This window comes from Rhopilema esculentum, chromosome 4, assembly GCF_057945365.1.
Source record: "Rhopilema esculentum isolate cy_ngs chromosome 4, ASM5794536v1, whole genome shotgun sequence".
Classification (NCBI taxonomy): Eukaryota; Metazoa; Cnidaria; class Scyphozoa; order Rhizostomeae; family Rhizostomatidae; genus Rhopilema; species Rhopilema esculentum.
In genome coordinates, this window is record NC_142818.1 from 7060223 (window position 1) to 7066124 (window position 5902).

Below are 5902 nucleotides of genomic sequence, written 5' to 3' on the forward strand. Positions count from 1 at the left end.
AATATGAGGTCATACTTCTTCTAGCTTTTGCCAATTTTATTACATAACAATACCTTTTCATACATTTCCAAAAATATTTACCATTACTACCAGATATCTCGAATAGCGAAATACTTAGACCACTATTTTTCTTTTTTTAAGTTGGCTTTCTATGCAGCTATCTAGGTAATTTATGTCAAAAATAGGGATTTTTTTATAAAGGGGTGTTAAGGTACTTCATAACAGCGATGACTAATTAAGGAAGAAATAGGCACCATAGGCTAGACAAATCTACCAGTTTTAAACATTGTAATAGAACATTGGAACACGAGTTGCCAGATTTTTGTACCCAAGTGCGCAGGTTCTACGAAGGAGGTCTAGTTTGAAGGCACATGGAAGGCACTTTGTCCAGGAGCATTTCGATGGTCATTCAATGGTTTAACGCCTCATTTGCCAGCCAAGTGTTTGAAACATCCTTTATTTGCCGACAAGTTCGAAAATTCACTGAAAATGCAACCCCTAGATGACAAAAAATACATTTCACAATACCTCAGCTTTAGGTTTTGACCAATTTTGTGGCTCGTGTTCTTTTGAAATTGTCCCTAAAAATGTGTAGATCCCAATAAAGCAGCGTATTTTTCAAAACCGCGACTGACAATGCCAGTTTTAAGTCTAGGCTCATTCAATTCAGACAGATAGAAGCTTGGTAAAAGCTGGTATTATATTTCTATCCTTGCCCGTGTTTATCTAATTACCTCTTTGTGGTAGTAGTAATGGTAAAGTTTGAAACGACCGCCGTTTTGGAATTCGACCCAAGGTTTAATCCATACTAAGATTATTCCCAATCTTATAAATCGAAGTAAAGAATCTATTCATTTACTGAAACCTAAATAAAGCTTCTTTTTTATTGTTTCTTACATGCCCCTCCCTAAGTCGGTGAAAGCACTAGTGTATGGAATCATAATTTGAGACTACTGCTTTGAAAAGGGGTAGCTTGTGCCTCTGTGGAACATAATGACGTCCTTACTGTAGCATACAAGGATTTTTGTAAAGTTTCCAGAAATAAATCGTTTTTGGCAACAACAGTAATCACTTGAAAAATCTAATAGATTTTATGGCTTTTAACGCAGCAAGACAATATTTGATAAAAAATAAATTTTTTCTATGGAGCTTTGATTTCTTTCTTAATGAAATTGTGAGCTTATTTTTTCATTGCCAAATCTTTCAAGAGTCTAAAGAAGCTAAAATGAATTAAATTCAAATAAATTCGTGAAGCTTATCTACTCAGCTCTTCGCGGATTTTCCCCCAATCAGCCACCCACGAGTATATAATGGCTCCGAACACAGGCAGATTATTTCTCATAACCATCGAGCAACTGACCTAAACGAAATACTACCTGAAGTTCAAATCTGAAAATGGCTTTAAAAAAACTAAACATTTTACAGCATACTTTATTCTTTTCTTCTGACATTCCTTAAGAGTATAAAACGTCAGTTTAAGGGTCGAAAAAATCATTAGTTCATTAGCTATATTGACTGAAGGAGTATCAAAAATGAAATAAAACGATCAAGCTGGCAAATATATACCCAGTTGTCCCATGCTGTGTATGCACTCGATCTAATTCAGCACGTCAAACTACGCTGGGAAACTAGCCTTTAGTTTTTATAGTAATAACGTCATAGTGCCAGAACCAATTTATGACTGGGCACTGGGTACCAGTACTTCTCATCTTACGACAGGACCTATTTTATGGAAATTTTCTAAGACCACACTTTAAGAAAAGAAGGCTGTATATGAAGCATGGAATTTCAAAATATCGACAGTTGTCGTAGAAAGCGTTTTTCTTCATTCGTGTAAAACAAAAATATTCAACAAAACACGATTACAAATATGTTTCTATTATAACCTATTCTTTATGAACTCCGACAGTAACAGTGGTTAAAGGTTAACATTGCTCTATAATTCATACTTATTTGAATATTGAAGGACACGCTGAGCCAAAAAATTTAAAAATCTAATAAGAGCAGGGGGCTATAAGATTTTTGAAAAATTAATCATGAGGGGGGGAGTCTATTTATTGGGGGCCTTAGAGTAAGCTGATCAGTTTGAATTGTTGCTTTTGTCGCTAGATTCAGGGGTCTTTCACAAGCTCTGGTTGGCTTTTACACCATTTAAGAGCAAAAAGCTGATTGGCTGCCACATTTTTCGCTCTTGTTGGACCAGATTAATCTGGACCAAGAAACTTGCGCTACGATTCATGTTTGTACAGTTTTGTTATGTTATAAAGTTTCAAAACTCTATGACCAGAAAAACATATTTACAACAAAAATATAGCTAAAATGAAAATACCCATTCCACAATTTTGAATTTCCAAGACCACATTTTGGATGTCCAAGACCACAAAATGTGGGAAAAACCACACTAAAATAGGCCCTGTCTTACGAAGCATATGGAATGTTGTGCCTATACCAAACTTCATGCTTCTATCGTAGCAAAATTTCATGTCAAATATACAAGCTCTAAGTGGCGCTGTTAAAAATGAGGAAAAACTACAGAAGAATTCCAAGTAAACTAAATGATAACTCCCATAGAAACCGCCAAAAAACCGCGAAAAGAAAGATAAGGACAGTCTCTTTTTAGCAAAGTTGCCAACTAGTGCCTCTCAGTGTCACATAATAATAAAGCATTTCAATGCATTTAATCAAACGCTGCCTACCTAGCACCTAGCCTAACGATAGCCTCATGCCCATAAATTAATTTCGATGCAAAATAAACAAACATGACATCAAAATAATGTCGATTAGACTAACAGGAACATAGATGTTTTAAAGTTCCCTGGTGTTCTTTAATTATTTTCCGTTTCATGTTTATTTGAATAAAACATACATGCAAATCTTAGCATACGGGGGGCTGGGGGTTATAGCCCCTTACTTTTTGCTGAAGTGTGGAATGGCATCAAAGATAATGGTAAAAAGTTACCAAAAATTTTGCCAACTTGTCTAGAGCCCCCTTATCACAAAATGTTCCCCGGCGTCCCTGAGGATTTGTCATGTACGTCGTTTGCTGTGTACAAAAAGGGTTGCTTTTGTTGTAAAAAGTTAGGAGGCAAATAATTCTTAGCATCTACAGTAATACTACAGTAAAAAAATACGGATCATTGATCCGGCCTAAGGAAGTTGCATAACGAACGAGTGCGTGTTAGGTTTTATAATAATGACTGTTTTGTTCGATGCTGATAGAGCATAAGTTGGCTCAGGGTGAATTTTCTGGAATTTTTGACGCTGCACATTTTCAAAATTTTTGAAACAATTGTGTAAGCCTTTTGAAAATTTTACGACCACACCTATCGAATTAGCTGTATGTGAAATTGTCAAATTACAGTTACACCAGCCCTCGCCCAAGCTTTACAAGAGATTCGACACGGGTTAGTGGTTTAGGTTTAAACAAGTTTTTGCGAACAAAGGAAGAAGATGTACAACATAACAAACTAGATAGCTTCCAGATACGGAATTCGATAAAATTTTAGAGAGATTTCATAGATTATGATCATTGTTACTGTTATGCTCTCGTTTATAATATTGTAAAGACCTTTTATAAGCTTCATGTGTCTACTGGCAGGGCCGCCGGACGCAGGTTTGAACAGGGGGGGGGGGGGGGGGGCAAAACGAATAAAAAGGGCACGAATATATTTTTACCCGAAACATTAGTAAGTGCCAAAAATGGTACAGATTTCACGGTAATTTAGTCATTTATAAAAAAATTACACACGTTGGATATAGTGAAATTTTTCTTCGCTGAAAGCAGACATGGCTATGGACTCCAGTTAGAGACCATGCACTCTTAATCATAGTTAATTGTATAGCTTCCCATCTCATGGCCTTCAAAGTTTTTTGAGAGTGTAAATCACTCTTCCATGTATGATCTATACTTCTATTACAATACGCTGAACTTATTTTCCTTATAATTTGCATTGTAAGTGGATTTAGTCCCGGGTAAGAAGCAGGCACACATCCTTCTTTCACACTTGTGGCAGGCGCATTATACTCAACAAATCCTCAGATTTATTGCAACATACCAACGAGTCCAACCCAAAATATGAACTGAATGGAATTTTTGAATTCTTAGTCTCTATATGCTTCAAAGCGAGTTCCAGTCCCTACCTCTTCCTAAACAAAGTTTCAGCCCCATTCAAATAATGATTTTAATTTTCTTATTTATATATTTAAACAATTAGGCCCCCTTGGTATTCGCATCCTCCCATCCCCACTTAAACACAAATTTGTTCGCCTTCATGGAATATTTTTCAAAAGCTACAAATTTTATGGTTAAGTCGTCTTCACACAATCGGCTGAAGGTGCGGGCACATTCTTCACTGCCATAGCAAATTCAATTTGTGACATTGATTAGGTTTATCTCATCAGTCTTATTACCGAATCAAGTTTTTAACTCTCCTTAAAAATTGATCCCGGGCGGCTCAGTCAGTTGGTCAAACGTATAACATTTGAAAATTTGAAAAAAGCTAGAATTCTGGGACATAGAATCTTGAAAATTGGGTTGCATTCTTAATCAGTCAGAGGAAGCACAAAAAGGGCAGGAATTTACTGATATGATGTTGTAGATACTTTTTTAGGTAAATCAATGGCATATTGAAGTACAACAAATTTTGCAGTATGTCTAGTCTTGTATATTGTTCTAATCCTAGATAAGAAATTCAAGTCTTTGTTTAAGTCTTTGTTAGCATGTACTCATTGCTTGGACACAACTTTTTCATTTCTGCATAAAAAACATTGAACACAATGTTGTGAAGTAAGCAATATGTCGCAGCTATAGTTTTACAGATGTCTGATTTTGTTAATATATATGTCAAAAACCATAAGGGATTGTTGTTAAAATCAAATTTAGTGAACTCTGCTTTTTAACTTGCCTAGACACAAGTTTAAGAAAAAGAATGGCTCTAACAAGCTCAGTGAAAAGCAGAGTTCACTAAATTTGTTTTTAACAAAAGTTCCTCCTCAATAAAATTCCTTGAATATTCTTAGTGAAAAGAGTTACACAATTTCGTCAAAGGCACAGAATAGGGTACATTTTACTCAACTCAGAATCAGAGATAGGGGTCCAGCTTTTACTTTCAAGAACACACACGATATACATTGAACCAACTGACTGTGCCCACCGGGGACTTGATCGGACCTTTCACTAATGATTTTGTTGCTGAAGACATACTAAGGAAATTCTCCTTCGCAGTTGATATTGTTCATCACAGGAGCTTACTTTGTTTGTTGACTTTAAAAACTTCTTTAAGTCCTTGGAAATGGATAAAGCTAGAGAGCTACTTTTAAGAAACTCAAAAAGGAAACATTAGAAACACAAAAGTCAAAAGGAGCTCGTCTTTCCATTTAACTATGTCAGTTGAACAAAAGAGGGGTCTAATGGTCAAAGGATCTAAAAGGAGGATATTAACGCAATTTTTTGCGTTTTTATGGTTTCTTATATTTTTGGTCATATTAGAGCTTGGTTCTTATATACGGTTTGTTATGTAAAAATTGAGTGTACGGAGTAGGCCGTTGGCTGTTTGTCTTGTAGCAACACTTTGTGTAAGTTGACCAGAAGGTTCTTGTTTTATCTAAGAGGGAAGAGTGCTTAACTTTCATATGTACGGAAAATACCCCAGTGTAAAAAAGAAAACAATTTCTTTAACACGAACAGTAAAAACTATGCAATGATTTAGGACCTCAATATAAAAAGGGCTTGTTTGTTGCAATGTGTTCTGAATCAAACATGTTACTACATAAAATCGATTCCGGCGCCAATTTCTAGTCGCCTTCCTCATTTGAAAAGCGAGGAGGAGGACGCCTCAGATAATTTAGTACCCAGGCTTCCAGGATCCGTTTTTACTTTGGTTTTATTGAAATTGAAAAGTCT